The sequence below is a fragment of the Vulpes vulpes genome, chromosome 13 (assembly GCF_048418805.1).
Source record: "Vulpes vulpes isolate BD-2025 chromosome 13, VulVul3, whole genome shotgun sequence".
Lineage (NCBI taxonomy): Eukaryota > Metazoa > Chordata > Mammalia > Carnivora > Canidae > Vulpes > Vulpes vulpes.
The window spans coordinates 124,054,564-124,073,841 of record NC_132792.1 but is presented as its reverse complement, the minus strand read 5'-3'; the positions used below and the strand labels follow the sequence as shown (position 1 = coordinate 124,073,841).

The 19,278-nt window shown below is 42.8% G+C and overlaps 1 protein-coding gene across 2 annotated transcripts in view; it reads left to right on the top strand.

The window, feature by feature from the left end:
- KIF26B (kinesin family member 26B) overlaps positions 1-19,278 on the top strand; it is a 446,195-nt gene that overhangs the window by 291,921 nt on the left and 134,996 nt on the right. The gene's annotated exons all lie outside the window — the stretch shown is intronic.

Sequence of the window (19,278 nt, the reverse complement as noted above, 5' to 3'; positions counted from 1 at the left end):
TCAGCGGTTTAGCGCAGCCTTCAGCCCAGGGCATGATCCTGGAGACCCAGGATCAAGTCCCATGTTGAGCTCCCTGCATGGAGCCTGCTTCTCCCTCTGCCTGTGTCTCTGCCTCTCTCTCTCTCTCTCTCTCTCTCTCCCTCTCCCTCTCTCATGAATAAATAAATAAAATCTTTAAAAAAAAAAAAAAAGATGCCTGGGACGTGAAACCCATCAGAGTCAACATCCTTTAGTGGATGCAATGTTGAGAAGCCCTGAAGAGGCAAGGTTTAGAGCAGAGTCAGAATCCAGCAGGGCCTGAAGCAAAGACATGGTTTTCATCTTGCTTTTCACTGCTGATGTATTTAGAAGCTTATAAGAAAGAATCTCTAAAAAGAAACACTTTTAAGACATGGTTTTCATATTAATAGTTAATTATAACAATAATTGTAACAAACACTGGTATGTACTCTGGGGCAGGAACTAAGAGATGATAGATAGATAGATAGATAGATAGATAGATAGATAAGTAGATAGAGTGTATGTAGTTTAAATCTCACTACTCTGAGAAGTGTAGCTACTCGTATATCTTGTTTCATGGCTGACGAAACCGTGGCACAGCAAAGTTCAGGCACTTGACCAAAGTCACAGAGCTGTGAGTGGCAGAAAGCAGATTTAACCCAAACACCTCAGCTCCACAGGCTGTACTCAGCTCTTTCTCTTTTCGCTTCTGGAGGGACTCTGAAATACTGAAGCTTTGTAACACTAAATAAATGCTCTTTGAAGCCTGTGCTGATTCCTAAGCTTCCTTCACGTACCTCTTCCCCATCCACACTTTACTGTAGAGTTCTGGAGGCCCATTGAAATCGTGGGCTAGAAAGCACCCTTCAGTGACTTTTCTAGTCTAGATTGAATCTAGTGAATTCATTGGCGTGTCTTCTAGAATCGCAGCAACACTTAACTAATCGGGACCCACATAACTGAACTGACTTTGAAAAAATGGACTAATACAACATTATCCTATGGTATGACCTTGGAGGTGAGCTCCCCTTAACAACCTTGATAAAAGTAGAAGCAAAAAAAATCACCCAGGGGCACCGGGGTGGCTCAATGCTTGAGTCTTTGGCTCAGGCAAATTCAATCCCCGGGTTTTGGGATTGAATCCCGCTTTAGGCTCCCTACAGGGAGCCTGCTTCTCCCTCTGCCTGTGTCTCTGCCTCTCATGAATGGATGAATGAATGAATGAATGAATAAATAAATAAATAAAATCTTCTTTAATTTTTATAAGCTATAGACATGGTTTTTATGGGTACTTTTATATCTACCCCTACTAAATACAGTCATACCATAGCATTGTAATTTGGTGTAAGGCATTTAGGTAAAGGCCTAAAAATATAATGTTTTATGTTTTCTATTTTCTTGCTTAATGTTTTGAAATAGTAGCACAGACCTCCTTATCTTTACTTCTTCAGCTCCCCATTTATTCCTTAACCCACTGAAATGTACTTTGCCTCTCCCCTGACTCTGTTCAAGGTCAATGATGAACGAATTAGTTCTGGTCCAGTGGATACTCTTCATTCACTGTTTCTGTTGGTCTCTTAGTGGTATTTAACATCCAGTGACTAGTTGGTCTGTCTCCCCACCACCACCCACCACCCCCACCTCTCTGCTGCTTTGCTGCTTCTTTACAGGTTCCTTTGACATCCTGTCTCTTTGCATCATTGATCAGAAGGTAAGGGTCCTCACAATTCGATCACAGGCCACTCCCTGTTCTTGTTCTGGTAGGCACCTCCCTGGCCGCCTTATCCACTCTTGTGACTTCAGTTGCCATCTTCATGCTAAAGACTCTGCAATCTGAAAAAATAAACCAAATATTTTTTTTTATTTTCAAATACTAAGAAAGATCTAAACCATGATTATATGTCTGGAAAATCAGTGGTTTCTCTTCATGAAGTCAAAGGCTAGGGAAAAAAGTGAAAACTCTCAAATATTTTTTTTAAAGATTTTATTTATTTATTCATGAAAGACAGAGAGAGAGAGGCAGAGACACAGGCAGAGGGAGAAGCAGGCTCCATGCAGGGAGCCCGACATGGGACTTGATCCTGGGTCTCCAGGATCACGCCCTGGGCTGAAGGTGGTGCTGAATCCCTGAACCACCTGGGCTGCCCAAAAACTCTCAAATATTAACATTTTCTTGGTAATTAGTTTTATGTCAGGAGTCACTTCTGTTTATTTTTGAACAACTCTTTGCATTGGTGGTTATTATTTATGTTTGACAGAGTAGAAGGAAAGCACAGACATTTCAAGATAAAGTGCTTATAGCCACTCTCAATTGAATATCATTCATAAAGATAAAATGCCTTCTGAAATTTTAATAGAAATCAATGTGAAATAAGATTCAATTTATAAAAACTTAAATTACAAGCAATTTGTAGAGCAGATCTGTTGTGTAAATGTGGGAATCCACACGAGAAGATGATTGATCATTTGATTGATTATATAATGTGAATCACATTCTCTCTGACTGCACGTGAATATATTCACGGACACAGCTGGATGGCATCCTGGTCTAGAGAATGGGTGTTCTCTTCTTTTCACGCAATCTGTTCAGAGCAATCTGTTCCCAGAAGCTCTCTTAAAACATAAATATTATTTTCCTGATAATAATATCAACATGGGCATTTTATTCTTAGCCAAGGATTCAGCGTCAGAAAACTGTAGTCATAATTAACTACAAGTTAGTAAAATTGAGATAGTACTTTAAACCTATGTGGCTACTTAATATAATCATGCTCCCAGTTCTGCAAAAATGGGCTTCATTTAGCTTAGGATTCCAATAACTAGGACTAGCCACAGCATAAGAAATGTAATTTTAGGACCTACTGTAGATTTCACCTACCTAAAACTAGGATGCCTTTCAAAGTAAACATTAGTGAATCGTGCAGCTTCATCTCGGGTCTCTTTGCAAGTTAACCAGGAACTGTGAAGGAAATCATCATCTGTTTTGATAAATTTCTCTATTGCCTGCCATTCATTTAAAGCAATTCCTTTTGTTATAGCAGTGACCAATCTTTTGGTAATTCTTTTCAAAAATACTTTTTAACAACAAGACAAAAAAAGTGACTGTGAAGAATGTCACAAACTTTCATTGAGAGAAATGCAGTGAGTTAGCTTCATCTTTTTGATATCTTTGCTATTCTTCTTTCCTTCTCCCTCCTTCCCCACACTACACAGTTGCATGCATGTGAGTACACACGCACACATACTCCTGCATGTGTGCAGCATTAAGGACAGTAAGTGCAATAGTGGGATGGAGGGATGGGGGTGGAGGAGAGTCCCTTCTTGGTGCTCAAGTCATGTCCTCTCAATGGAGATGTGCACCCCAGAGCCACCTCCTTCCTTCCTTTCCCAGGCTACTCTGTAGCATAACTACTCTGCAGAAACTATCAAATAAGCAAGTATGTGCAAGAAAAAGTGAATTATCAGGGTGCCTGGGTGGTTCGGTGGGTTAAACACGTCTGACTCTTGATTTTGGCTCAGGTCATGACCTCAGGGTCCGAGATCAAGCCCTGGGTGGTCTCCGTACTCAGTGGGGAGTTTCTGCTTGATATTCTCTCCCTCTCCCTTGCCCCTTCCCCCACTCACATGCTCTCTCCATCTCTCTCTCAAATAAATAAATATATCTTTTAAAAATGTAAATTACAGGTCATCATTAGTGGCTTTAATTCCAAGTCCCAAAAGGATCACCCCTCCAACCTCATAGGCTGTGATTACCATATAGATTCCTTCTCCTTTCATGAGTTATTTTGCTCTGGAGTAATCTCTCATCTATGCTGTCTGTTCCATGGAGATGGCTTGTGTATTGAAGAAAAAGCTGCCTCCTTCTGCATCAGAGCTTTTTGGACATGCTGGCGGTGAGTGCACTTTATTGCAGTATGCCTTTGCCATGGTTGTCAGTAGTCTGCACAGACTCTAACCCACGTGACTTGGAGGTGGAGCAGATAGGAAAGGAAGAGGTATAAGTTTCTGCCTCTTTCCCTCTAGCAAGGCTGCAGAGGTGCAGGCAATCAAGAAGAAGGCCTGGGATCTGGGGCAGTGCAGCCTTGCAGCAGAGTCAGGGACAGGTGTTCTGTGCCCCTGCCGTGTCCAGTTCTTACCTTTGTATTGCAGAGACCCTGTGCAGATTGTCATTCTTTGAAATAACTTACTTAATGATGTCCTCCAGTTTCAACTATAGCAAATAATTTGTTGAACGTAAAGAAATATTGAAATTAAAGGAGAAAAAAATTACTTCCTTTAGCAAACAAAGCCGTTATATTCAAATTTAATTAACCAAGAAGCCCCCAAACCACAGAGCGTGTCACCCAGCATTGACAATTAATTAGCTTTGCTCTGAAGGAGCCACAGGTATTGAGCAAAGAGTTATGGATTAAAGGCTTTATTTTCTCTGCCAACACTGTCCATTTCTAGCTATCACACCCTGATAACACTTGGCTGCTTCAGGCATCAAATTATTTCTTGAGTGAGTAACTTCATGTTAGTTGGTGATTTCACATGACCAAATATGGAAAGAATAAGAATAAAGCACCATTTCTTTAAAATAAAGACCTCAAAAGTGAACACAGGGCTGCTGTTCAATTTCTTTTGCTTTTCAAGATAATTCTCTACCAAACAGCTAAGTAAGATATGTATTAAGGAAAACTTGTAGGGAATTAGTGGCCACCCTTGGCTTTTAAATGAGCCATCTTGTTTGTGGTAAATCATGCACCTTCTTCCTTTAACATTACATTAGCATATGTATAAATGATTTAACTAGAAACTACTGAAGTTAGCATTTAAAAGGCAGCATGACGTAATCAAAAGAACATTAAATTAATTAGGTTCTTGAAACTAAATTATCTGGCATATGCTTATTCCTTGAAGGAATCTTAATTTTAGTTGGATGGTCTCTGTAGAAGATCTGTGTACCTGCACGAGTGCACACACACATGCACACACACACTATGGACAATTGTTTCTCACCAGAAAAATCAGGCCCTAGCATTCCACCAAAAATGGACTTTAGTTAGCCTGTGATTGTCTTTTTCTGTCTATAGCTCGATGGTAGTTACCTGGTTTCATCCACTTCATTCAGTAAGACTACCTGGTTCTCAAATATTCGTGTTTATGAAAGATCCTAGTAATCACGGTTAACTAAAATCACATACATCTTGTTTGGGATGGATTTTAAACTTAGATTTGCATTTACTTGGGTCTGGTGTCCTAGGTGTTCACAGTTCTTTTTTTTTTTTTTTTTAAGATTTTATTCATTTATTTGAGAGAGAGAGAGCTCATAAGCAGGGCAGAGGGAGAAGGATACTCCTCACTGAACAGGGAGCTCAATGTGAGGCTCCATCCCAGGACCCTGATGTAGCAAATATGTTAGGGTTTGAAGCTGATGGCCAAGAAAGAATTCTTGGGACATCTTTGGTGGAAAAACATGGTTTTATTAAAGCATGGAGACAGGACCTGTGGGCAGAAGGAGCTGCATGGGGGTCATGAGGAGTGGCTGATTATATACTTTGAAGTTGGGAGGGGGTCAAGGAGAGTGTAAGTCTCTAAGGAATTTGAAAGCAGGGTTTCCAGGACCTTGAGGAGGCTAGCTGTTGTCGAGGAAGGGTCATTTATTACCGTCTAATAAAACCTGAGTCATGAGACCCTTCAGATGTATATTGGTAGATCAGATGCTTGGGGGATGATTGCTAACACATATCTTGAGGGGTTGAGAGATAAAGGAAGTTGCCAAAGGAATTTTTATATGTTAAAGTAGACCTACAGGATCTTGGGGGGTCAGGCTAAGATTGCCTGTTGCCCTTAGCAAAGTATTAACATGGAGGCAGCTGAATCCCTAGAAAAAGGTCACTGTCTGTTTTAAGGACTTGTCAATGGACTGTAGGTAGTAAGGAAATTTAATTTTTCTTTGCCTTTGCTTCCCACATCAATCCAAGTGGAAGGCAGATGCTCAACTGACCGAGCCACCCAGGTACCCCCATAGTTCTTTTAATTTATATATTATCAGGCCCAGCTTGCAAAGGTATGGCTCTGAAGGAGGTTAACCTGCATAGTTTCCCTGGTACTAAGCAGGCTTGGGCTGAGCAGATCAGGCCAGAGAGAAAGAGCTGCAGACAGAAAGCACCTGGTCAGAGGGATTAATGACCAGAAGTTCAGCTAGCACCCAGAAAAGTGTATAAGGACCTACGTGCAACTATGGATGAAAGCTGGGGAGGTCAACTCAGGCTGGAGCAGAAGGCCTTATAGCAGAAGTCAAGCTGACAATCAGAAGCTAGGAGGCAGGAGACCAGGAAGCCAGGCTAGGAGTCGAGGAAGACCGAGACCTGGGGCTTGGCTCAGGTTCCATAACAGGAGCAAGGAGGTGCTAGGTCATCAGACCCAGGCACAAGGTCCCTGGTACCAGGTCAGACAGCCCATCCTGTGTGTGCTCCTTACCTGGGATCGTGCAGGGCATCTGAGGTCAACGGATGTCCAGACTGCTGTGCTCTTTCTTGCTTCCTCCTCTCTGATAACATTCTCATGAGTGTGTATCAGCAGGTTGGAGCCACACCCCCTAGGAGAGTGGGGAATAAAAGAAGTATAGCTGTGTAGGTGTGTGCAGAGAGAAATAACAACGTGCAGGTAATGAGGAAGTGAAGGGAAAGTACATCACATGGCATCGAAGGCAGTTGACCCATCGGCAGGGTGTTCCTTTGGATCTTTCAGTTACACGTGAGTGGAGGATTGGTTTTGGGTTACTCCATCTTCCAGTGTTGTTGGAAGAGTAAGAGCGCTCTCTCTCAAGATATGACATGTTGCAGAAACTTGAAGCAAGATGCATCCTTCCGAGGTCATTCAGTCTCTGAAATAGAACTTGCCAGTCTCTAGTGAGTTTCCCTCCAGGTCCTACCCTGGAGTTTCTTGTTTTGGCAGCATGTGGGTCTGACATGAGGTGTGCTGGACATGCAGAGATAGAGAAAAGGAAACACAGAAGTCCATGTGTCCCCAGGCTGCCTATAGAAGGTGGCAATGACTTGTCAAATTTTGGACAAGTTCATTAGAGCAGAGGTCCCCAGCCTTCTTTTCAGCCCAGGGACCCCACCGGGGTCCTGCATATGGCACCCTGGTTGTTGGTGAAGCTCTCCGTCAGAGATCCCTCATACAGAATATTAAAGGAAGCCAAGAAGATCGGCCACAGTGTCTGGTGTCCTGCTTCCAGGTAGCCAGAAGTGAGCAGTGCTTGGTGGATGGTAGGTTGTGAGCAGCACCTGCATTTTTTTTTTAATCAAACATCTTCTGTTTTATTGGGGCATATGAAAGCATTTCTCTTCACACGAGGACCTTGGCTCAACAAGCGCTCTCATAGGTATCCGGCTTTACATAAAGGAGGAGGTTTTACCTTGAATAGCTTTTGTAAAAGACCATAGTTTATGAATGGGCTCTTTTTGCTCCCATTATTTTTTCACGTGAGCCACATTTTCATGTATTCATAAGACTCTCCCTCGGACCATGAAAAAATCCAGATGCAAATGGATTAGCAACATCTACCCACAGCATGGCTTTCAAATACTGCTTTTTACCCTTTTTGTGCTCCTGGGTATGGGTGAATGGTGTGCCACTCAGATAACACAGTTCAGGAAAAGCTTGCAGCTCTACCCGGTGGTGAAGCTCTTTAACTGGGTAGCACGGTTACCTACCGTGTGTCTGCAGGCTCCTTCACGCTTTTCTTTATCTCTGCTGCCACGAGCCAGTATAAAGTTATCAGTCGTGCTGGGTGATGTGGATTCTTCACACCTCTGCATTTTAGGAGTGGACCCTTGAACACAGAGCGGCTGCTGGGTGACTCCCGATGACTTTCATGATATCTATAGCCCATTGATTGCATAGTTATTTTGTGCAGAGTTGCCATCCGGTAAATACCAATGGACCGGTTGAGTTTCCAGAGCATTCAAATGTGCCCTAAGCAACTTCCAGCATTTTGTTGGTGTCTATAGAGGGAGAGGCACAACATAGCAGAGGATGGTACATACTAATGTGGTGGCAGTGGTACTTGTGCTGTTGTTATTGTCATGCAAGGGCTCACTCCGGGTTGGGATTGTAGGGACAGAGAAGCCATTTTCATATAATTTGCCATTCACGTCCTAATTCTGGGCATGACCTGACTCACTCAGCAGAGACATTTCCCCTTGTGATATGAAGGTATGTTGCTAAGCAACCAGATCAGTAATTGGTAAATGCTTATATATGATTTGATTTGAGTTACATGCAAAAATATATAACTGCTTTTTTTTCTGGTCTTCATTATTATTAAGCAAATGATTATCATTTGGTTTTATTTTGCCCAAATAAAATAAAATAACTGCTTTCATTTATCAAGTTGCATAATAGCATGATGCTGTGGAAAAATCCTGGCTCCAGAAGAGCAAAAGCTTGCATTCGAATCTTAAGTATGAGAGAATCACACTAGTCCCATGACTGTGGATAAAATCTGGTAACTTCTGAGCCTTCACTTTTTTTTTTTTTTAACCTCTCATTTGCGGTACGGATCTCTTCTCAGCTTACCCCACATCGCTGAGTGAGGATGGATGTGGCCACGGGTGGAAAATGCTTTAGGAAGAGTAAGACATTCCAGGGTCTGAGCATTATCTAGAACTCCAGGCTACTGAAGCTTGGGACTTTTCATGTGTCATATCCCCCAAGCTGGATGGATTAGGCAGCACGGAGTGAGAGCACACTGTCCCCTCGACCAGGCACAAAGCTCTGGGGCGGGTCTAGGCCGTGCAGAAGAAAGGACACGTGGTATTGACCTTGAGTGAGTTCGCACTGCCGTGCTGGAGGCAGCACTAGTAACACAGAGAAGCACAAGCCCCCACTGCAAAGCTGCATCTCATTACACTCTGGAACATAAGATAGATTCTCTCAAGACCAATTGCTCTAAGACTTAAAGGCCTTGGCCGAGGACCCCTGAAGGCTGGAGTAGTTAACGACGGCAACTTACACAAGCCCTTGAAGAATGGGTAAATTCTTAAGAGAAGAATACGGGTGAATTCATAGAAATTATCACCGTGGGTGAGTGTTGTACATTATATTGTAGACGTCAATTCACTGTCAAACTCTCATAGTGTCTGGCCGCAGTGTTTTATGCAGAGTTGGGTGAGGTTAGTGGTCAGCCGTGTTTTGCTCCTGATGGTAAACATTTTATTTGAAGTCATGTCATGAATTATCTTCCCGCTCTAATGAAATGGATCATTTACATAAAAGTCAGAAAAACCCCAAGACCCATATGCTTTTTAGCCTCCAGAGACATGGAAATGACCCCAGTGACAGCCAATTACAGCATAGAAAGGGGAAGGAGGACGCTTTTTTTTTCTCTACGGGAGAGGCTCCAAACTGAGCAGCGTGCTTCCCGGCAGTGCTTTCAAATCGGTGTTATTTCAAAACGACGCCTAACTGGTGTTTTGTTGCTGTGGTTTTTGTTTTTTAACGTGCACGTGGACGTCTTACCTGTCTCCAGAAGCTTTGCCTCAGCCCACTGGTCCTTGGCACATATCCTCTTTATTTATAATCCGCTTTATTTTCTTCGACCCCTGCGTCATTGACCCCACGGATTTCCTAGGCACTGCTGTGATCTGTCAAGTCATCGGTCATTATCCGGCAGTCTTAATCCTCAGAGCGTTGAAATATTTTATAATGGCACAGAAGCCATTGTAGCCCATGGCAGCCCCAGCAGCCACTGCGACGTGAAATGGAACTTTGGGTTGTCTTTAACATGTGGACAGTGGACACCCTACCAGCGCTGCCCCCTCCTGCATCAGCTGATGTGGCAGTGGAGAGGGGCCTCCCCACCCTCCTCCGGAGCAGTTCTTCACCTGATGCCTCACCAGTTGCCTGCGTCCAATTTAGTAGAGCTTGGATGACCTCGTAATTTGTATAAACTGTTTACCCACCTATCTAAGCATCTCACATGTGAACACCCCCCTCAGATAAGAGGAAATGCTCTCTTGGGGCACCTGCGGGGCTCAGTGGGTTAAGTGCCTGACGCTCAATCTCCACTCAGTTCTTGATCTCAGGGCTGTGAGTTCAAGCCCCACATTGGGCTCCATGCTAGGAGTGGAGCCTACTTTAAAAAAAAAAAAAAAAAAAAAGAGGAAATGCTCTCAGAATGTGGTTAGCAACATACAGTATGTTGAATTTTAAAAAGGATAGTGAATCCTTAAAAAAGAAAATGACTGTACTGCCTGATACTGCTGCCTGTTCCCAAAGGAAAGTTCTGTTTTTTCATGAAGCCAATAATTCTTAAGAGATTTTGCTAGGTCAATATTTTAATAATTTCTAGATACTTAAGGGGGCAGACCCCAATTGAACTCTTATGAGATACACTTATCATGAAGTACTTTCCATTTAAGCACCCCACAATTCTGAAAATTCAAGATCAAATAGTCTATTGCACAAATGCAAAAAAAAAAAAATCATCATAAAATGCCCCTTTGATCTATGTAACTGAGACCTAAGATTTTCCCCCAACAAAACCAATTAAATTTACCAGGTAATTATTTGCCTTATCTTTTTTTTTTTTTTTTTAATCTGAATAGATCTGGCCAATGAGAATAAGTAACCATCCCATGTGAAGGTCCTTTCAGTTCTAAACTGATTCCTGGATTCATATATCATCCCATAATGTGTTAGGATAGTTGTCAACTGGGTGAGATGATAACGCTAGTGAGAGAAAGGGGTAGAACCCGGAAGGAAGAATTCTTAAGGAGTTCCCAGGCTCATAAGGCTTAGCATGGCACCACTTTCCTATGGGTGTTCAGTAAATATTAATTTCATCCCATTAGAGAGATGGTCTTTTTCTCTTGAAATGAAGTGCAGAGAAGTAAATAAAGCTCATGGATATTTAAAGATGTGTACTGGGATGAATAGCTTGAAATAACCTATAATACTATCCGTGGTAAGAATGAGACAAGTAAATATTGCTTATAGTTGTGTTTTAGGGTTTTTTGTTGTTTGGAATCTTCTAAGACAACCCACTCATTTGTTTTTCTCCCTGTGAAGAAGGAACTTGTAAGTCATTAATTACACAAAATACATGTCTGGCCAAAAAGTCTTTACCTTTTCAATCCTTTCATGACTGCCTCTCCTTATGTCACTGAATAGTACAATTATCCATGAATGATTTCTAACCTTCTTCTCTCTGCCTTCATTGAAGTGTTACATAATAAGAGCAGAACCTGCTGACTTCCAAGAAATTAGAACATATAAGACAGATGAGATCAAACAGCTGGCTATAATGATATTGAAATTAAAATAAAATGTTCTCATAGAATATAAGGTTATAAAAATACTGTTTTTATTAATTTTTCAAATTCTGAAATTCTGTTAGTATATTTATTTCATATACATGTTTTTAAAAGAAAGTAATTTTTAAAATGTATTCTCAAAATAATCACCTCCATTACTATTTTTCTGCATTGAAGCTAACAGAGACTTCTCCAGATGGAATTTAGTGATTCTAGGAAGTACTTCAGAAACTCTGCCTTAGAAGAGATTTTGGAAATCATCTGATTCTCCTAACATATGCATTCTTCATCCTGATGTTTCCTGGAATTGGTTTTCTAGCTCCTACTTGGGCATTTCCAGCGACAAAAAACTCACTTATTTCAGGAAGCAGACCCATGATTAATGGGTTACTCTTATTTTCAGACAGATACCCTTATACTTAGATGTGTCTTTTGTCTCGCTTACCTGCTTTGCTACCTATTTAGAGACAGTGCTGTATGCTATGGGGCAGGTGGACCTAGATTCGGTCTCAGCTTCACTACCTATAAATCCTACAAGGTGCCATCTATTAAGACTTCCTATGTAATGAACCCTTAAAGTATAGTCTTACTTCATTTTCATAAAAAAATCTACAAAGATCAGTACTCTTTTTGCTGGATCTTACTACACAGAAACTGAGGTTAATAATCATATTTATGACAGTGACGATGATCATATTCTTGAGTTCCATTGACATGCCAGGTGCTCTTAGACCCTTCATATACATTTTAAACAATCAGGATTAAAGTGACTTGCCCATTATTTACTCAGGGTCTGAAGAAGCTGGACATTGATATTCAGGTCAGATGCTAAAGGACTCTGGGTTTAACTCTTTAAAGTTCTGTTTCTTTGAGAAATGGGATTACTATTGTCTTCCTCAGCAGGTTTTCTGAGATTCAGTAACATAGCCCATGAAATTATCTGACATTCTTGCTTGAAAAATGCTTCCTACTACATATCATTTATTCATTTTTAACAAGATTTTATTTATTTATTTGAGAGAGAACATGTGTGCATGCATGAGCAGGGGGAGGGGCAGAGGGACAAGTAGACTCCAGGCTGAGTGCAGAGCCCAACGTGGGGCTTGATCCCATGACCCAGAGATCATGACCTGAGCCGAAATCAAGATTTGTTCACTTAAACAACTGAGCTATCCAGGTGCCCTATTCATTTTTTTAAAAAGAATTTATTTGTTTATTTGACAGACAGAGAAAGAGAGAAAGAGAGAGGAGAACACAAGCAAGGGGAGCAGGAGAGGGAGAGGCAGGTTCCCTGCCAAGCAGGGAGCCCAGCGTAAGACTCGATCCCAAGATCCTGGGATCATGACCCCAGCTGCAGGCAGATGCTTAGCCAACTGTGCCACTGAAGTCCCATTTTTTTAAGACAGTTTTTTAGAAGACTCTTCCTTCCCTTTTATCCTGATTTATATTCTCCAGGCTAAATATCCCCAGATACTTCAGTCTTTATTCATTCATTCAACATATACATACCTGTGCTCTTTTGGCCCTGCTGGGATTTACATTCCAGAGAGGAAACATACATGGTAACTCAGGAAGTCATCTGCTTGCTCCATTAGAAGACAGGAAGTGCCATGCAGAGGATGGGTTGGTAAAGCAGGCAGGGTAAGGGAAATGAGGAGGTTGGGCATGGGTGGTGGTTCATTTACCATGGCTGTGTAACCAGTTACCTCAAAACTTAGTGGCATAAGTCAACAATGATCGCTTACTATCTCTCATGGACCCTGGAGTTCAGAAATTTGTGATAAGACATAGTGGGGCTGGCTTATCTCTGCTCACAATGCCTTTGTCCTCAGCCAGAAGACTTGAAATATGGCCCCTGGAATCATCTAAAGGCTCATTTACTCAGATCTGGTAGTTAACGCTGGCAACTGACTGAAGTCCTCAACTCTTCCCTGCATGGCCTTCTTCATGTGACATGAGCTTCCTCACAACACAGAAGCCAGGTTCTAAGGGTGAGAGGGCCGGGAGAAGCCATATGACCCAACCTTGGAGGTCATACAACATCATTCCCACCACATTGCGTCATCAAGGCAGTTTTGAAGTTCCATTGAGGTTCAAAGAGAAGGAAAATAGACCATGCCTGTCAGTGGAGATAGCAATGTCAATGTCATGTTATAAAAAGAGAATGTGGGATGGGATACGTATTGGTGCAGCCATCTTTGGAAAGTATGGTCTGCCATGGTGCACAGGGTAGGTTTGTCAATGTGGTAACATTTAAGGAAAGATTTGAAGGAGGTAAGGGCCATGTGCCTAGCTCTCCCTGGAGCAGAGTGTTCCAGGCTAAGGCAGGGGCCTGTGCAAAGGCCCTGCAGCAGGAGTATACCAGGAATATTTGGAAGCTAGTATGGCTGGATCAGGGTAATTGAAGATCAGAATAGTAGGAAAGGTGGTCTGAGATAGGAGGGAGGATATATGTGAGGCCTTAATACACCACTGTAATTACTTTGGATTTTACTATGAGATGAGAAGCAAAATGTGTTTTATAAGCAGTTATGTTTTATTTTAAAATTTTTTGCAAGATTTTATTTATTTATTTGACACACAGAGAGAAAGCACAAGTAGAGAGAGTGGCAGGCAGAGGGAGAGGGAGAAGCAGACTCTGATGAGCGGGGATCCCGATGAGGGACTCGATCCCAGGACTCTGAGATCATGACCTGAGCCAAAGGCGGTTGCTTAACCGAGTGAGCCACCCAGGTGCCCCTAGCAGTTATATTTTATTTATTTTTTTAAATAATTTTATTATGGGGAAATACAGATAACATAAAATTTACTATTTTAACCACTTTCAGGGATACAATTCAGTGACATTAAGTCCACTTATATTGTTGCATCACCATCACTAGTCTTCATCTTCAGGACGAGTTCATCATCTGGAACTGGAACTCTTGTACTCCTTAAACATGAACTCCCCACTATCTTCTCCGCACCCCCACTATCTTCTCCGCACAGCCCCTGAAAACCAATATGCTACTTTGTGTCTATGAATTTGCCTACTCTAGGTACCTCATGGAAGTGGAATCATCCATTACTAGTCCTATTGTATCTGTTTTATTTCATTTAGCATAATATTTTCAAGATTCATCCATGTTGTAGCAGGTATTAGAATTTTATTCCTTTTAAAGGCCAAATAATATTTCACTGTATGAATAGACCATATTTTATTTATCCATTCATCCACTGATGTCAGGTTGTTTCCACCTTCTGGCTATTGTGAGTAATACTGCTATGAACATCGGTGTATGATTCTCTTTAAGTCCTTGCTTGCAGTTGCCTTGGGTATATCCCTAGATATGGAATTGCTGGATCTTATGACAATTATTATTTAATTTTTTGAGGAATTGCCACACTGTTTGTTGTTTTTCTTTTCTTTCTCTGTCTTCTCCTCCTCCCTACCCTCCTCCTCTTTCTTCCTCTTCTTTTGATAATAGCCATCCTAATGGGGATCCCTGGGTGGCGCAGCGGTTTGGCGCCTGCCTTTGGCCCAGGGCGCGATCCTGGAGACTCGGGATCGAATCCCACATCAGGCTCCCGGTGCATGGAGCCTGCTTCTCCCTCCGCCTGTGTCTCTGCCTCTCTCTCTCTCTGTGACTATCATAAATAAATAAAAATTAAAAAAAAAAATAGCCATCCTAATGGATATGAAGTATCTCATTGTGGTTTTGTTTGTTTTTTTTGTATGTAAATTTATTTTTATTGGTGTTCAATTTGCCAACATATAGAATAACACCCAGTGCTCATTCTATCAAGTGCCCCCCTCAGTGCCTGTCACCCAGTCACCCCCACCCCCCACCCACCTCCCCTTCCCCCATCCCTAGTTCGTTTCCCAGAGTTAGGAGTCTTTCATGTTCTGTCTCCCTTTCTGATATTTCCCACTCATTTTTTCTCCTTTCTCCTTTATTCCCTGTCACTATTTTTTATATTCCCCAAATGAATGAGACCATATAATGTTTGTCCTTCTCCGATTGACTTATTTCACTCAGCATAATACCCTCCAGTTCCATCCATGTCAAAGCAAATGGTGGGTATTTGTCATTTCTAATGGCTGAGGAATATTCCATTGTATACATAAACCACATCTTTATCCATTCATCTTTCGATGGACACCGAGGCTCCTTCCACAGTTTGGCTATTGTGGCCATTGCTGCTAGAAACATTGGGGTGCAGGTGTCCCAGCGTTTCATTGCATCTGAATCTTTGGGGTAAATCCCCAACAGTCCAATTGCTGGGTCGTAGGGCAGGTCTATTTTTAACTCTTTGAGGAACCTCCACACAGTTTTTCAGAGTGGCTGCACCAGTTCACATTCCCACCAACAGTGCAGGAGGGTTCCCCTTTCTCCACATCCTCTCCAACGTTTGTTGTTTCCTGCCTGGTTAATTTTCCCCATTCTCAGTGGTGTGAGGTGGTATCTCATTGTGGTTTTGATTTGTATTTCCCTGATGGCAAGTGATGCGGAGCATTTTCTCATGTGCTTGTTGGCCATGTCTATGTCTTCCTCCTAGCAGTTATATTTTAAAAGAACCACTCTGATAACGGTGTGGAAAGCAGCCTGGGCAGTTGTGGTGGGGGCAGAGGGGCGAGAGAGGAAGGGAGACGAGTTAGGAGACTATTCTAGAAACCCAGGCAAGAGGAGTTAGTGACTAAGACAGAGATAGTGACAGTAATGGCGGTGAGATGCAGTGGATCACAGACATGTTCTGGACTTATAGCCAATATGATTTCCTGTTGGATTGGCTCTGAGAAGTGAAAGCAAGAGGAGTCAGAGATGTCGAGGCCATTGCATGGATGGAACTATCATTTTCTAGAAGAGGGAAGGCTGAGGGGACACAGCTTTTCAGGAAAAGATAAAAAATTTAGTGTCTAAGTTTGAGACATCGATTAGATATGCAGGTGGAATTGTTGGGGGCGGTAATTGGATAAATAAATAAATAAATACAGAGGTCTAGGGAGAGGTCTAAGCTTGAAATAAAAATTTAAGGGTCACGGGCATTGTAATGTTATTTAAATGATGCTCCTGGAAGATAACAGCCAGAGACTGAGGGTAGACATGAAGAGGACGAAGGACTGAACCCTGAGGCACCCCACTGCTGAGAGGGTGGGAGGAAGAGAAGAAACCAGTGAAGAAAATCACAAGGGCATGACCACGAATGTCCTGGAAGCCTCAGGAAGAAAGTACATGAAAGCAAAGGGTATAATCAGTGCTCTGATGGGTCAGGAAAGATGGGGCCGAGAATCACATCGCTGAGCTAGGTCATGCAGGTCATTGGCAGCTGTGGTTTGGACCCTCGTCTGGAATGAACTCCAAGGCCAGGGACGAAGAGGAACCAGAGAAAACAAGTATAGACAGCCTTGCCATGAGATTTGTGCAAAGATGAGTGAGGAAACAATGGGAGCTGGCTGCAGAAAAAGAGTCAAGAAGAGGATTTGTGTTTTCTTTTAAGGTTTCCTTTAAACAAAAAAAACAAAAAACAAAAAACAAAAAACAAAACAAACAAAAAAAAGATTTCCTTTAAACAGCAGCACACTTGTATGCTGCTGGGAATGATCCAGTATTTTCCAGAGTGAAAATTTGGCATTGTAGGAGAGAGAGAGGAACCCCAGGGTGATATCCTTGGGAGTGCTTTGCATATGCTTTAACTTCCAGGATCCTCACTCTCCTCCTCTGTGGGGTCTCTGTGTGGGGTGCAGGTGGGCACAGACTGTAGAGATAAGAAAAAGGAAGAAGCCAGCAGGCCACTGCCTTTTCTAAGCCGTCTTTTGGTGTCTTTCCCCTGTCTCTCTACATTTGCACTGGGAACCCCAGCTGGTAGGGGGTGGGAACCACACGCCGCAACTCCAGGTCCTGTTGCCATCTCATGAAAGAATCCAAATGTGAATGAGTGAACACCACCTGTTACCAGCAGATCCTCATCCCCCCATCTCTCTAACTGTCCTGCATCTACACAGCCTGGCTTGGCAGCAAGGGGTCCCGGAGCAGATGCATGGGTGTCAGGATGCAGTGCAGCACACACCCCTGCATGAGCCCCTGTTCTTCGGGGGGAGCGGGTGGTGGTATCTCAAGAAGCAATGAAAAACTGTCAAGAGATGCACCGGACCAGTCATTGAACAACCTCCTTATGCCTTTCATTTTAGAAGGAAAACATCAGGAAGAGTGGCAATGAGATCATGAAAAAAGTTTAGTCCTAGTGTTTTTGTTTTGCTGGTTGGAAGAAGAAAGCATTGTGGAAAACTGATGCCCTTCATTGTCTGTTGTGGCACAGCACAGTGACTGTAGCACTCCCTAAGCATGGCACATGGCAATGGGACCCTGGGTACCCTTCATCCTCTTGTTCATCATGTGTCCCATCCCTCCATATTTCACTCTCAGGAAAAAGATTTTCAGGTTTACAGCTAAGAAAATACAAGCTTCGAAGCTGCCATTCCATTTGCTGTATTTGCACAATGGCCATTCCATAGCTCAAGAGATTTGTCAGAGGATGATAATTATGGCCACATAATTTAATTTAACTATTCCAGATCTGTGAGATGCGGGGCAGAAAGAGGTACAAACAATGCTGACTCTGCCTTCTTTTTTTTTTTTTTTTAATTTATTTATGATAGTCACACACAGAGAGAGGAGAGAGAGAGGCAGAGACACAGGCAGAGGGAGAAGCAGACTCCATGCACCGGGAGCCCGACGTGGGATTTGATCCCGGGTCTCCAGGATCACGCCCTGGGCCAAAGGCAGGCGCTAAACCGCTGCGCCACCCAGGGATCCCTGACTCTGCCTTCTTGACCTGCTTCCCTGGTGACCTGTCATGTAACTGACATGGATGGATCAGGAGGTTTTGAGCTATTCATGGTAGTCTGGTCGTTTTAAATAGAAGCTCAGGGGCACCTGGGGGGCTCAATGGTTGAGCATCTGCCTTTGGGTCAGGTCGTGATCCTGGAGTCCTGGGATCGAGTCCCGCATCAGGCTCCCCATGAAGAGCCTGCTTCTCTCTCTGCCTATGTCTCTGTCTCTCTCTGTGTCTCTCATGAATGAATAAATAAAATCTTAAACAGCAGCACAGATGTTTAATACCATTCAAATAGGCAATTGGAATTTGTCCAACACAAGTGTACAGTGAAAATGCCAAGAATTAATCCAGAGGTGAATGTATCAGTCTCAGCAATGCCTTTGCCTCGTGGCCCCTTGCCCTGATTTTCCCCCCACCTCACCCCACCCGCCTCCACCACTATAGTTAGGAACATGGTGTTGTAAGTGTTGCAGAACATTTGTACAGTAGGAGACATGATGTGAACAACTGACATTATTAATGATACCAGCAACCTCCCTCCTGCCTTTCCCCATCTGCTCTGTGCCACCTTTGTTGGCTCTGGTGCTTGCCCATGAATTGCATCTTTTTAAAGATTTTATTTATTTATTTGAGAGACAGAGAGAGCACGAGCAGGGGCAGAGGGAGAACCACCAAACTCTCTGCTGAGCAGGGATCCCAATACGGGGCTTGATCCCAGGACCCTGAGATCATGACCTAAGCCAAAGGCAGACACTTCTTAACCAACTGAGCCCCCCAGGTGACCCCATGAATTGCACTTTGTATCAAAAGACCACCCTGCACAGAGAGAGAGCCTGTTTTCTACACAGCAGCCCATAGTCTCACCACCATACACCCTGGCTGGACTTTTTTCTAATTTGGTGTTATGTTTCAAAAACGAGGTTGATTTATGTTTCCCTGCTGTACAGGGCCATGTGTTTTTCTTGCACAACCACACACATAGTGTGCCTTGATTGGTCACCACTCAGCTCTTCATCAGGCTGGCTGGGATTTTACAAGGTGTTTGAATTTCTAAATAACTCATAGGGTCTCTCACACTTGAGTTCATACCAGAGAAGTTATAGGATAATTAACCTCATAGGTGCTGTTTATCCCTAAAGACGACCAGCCATAT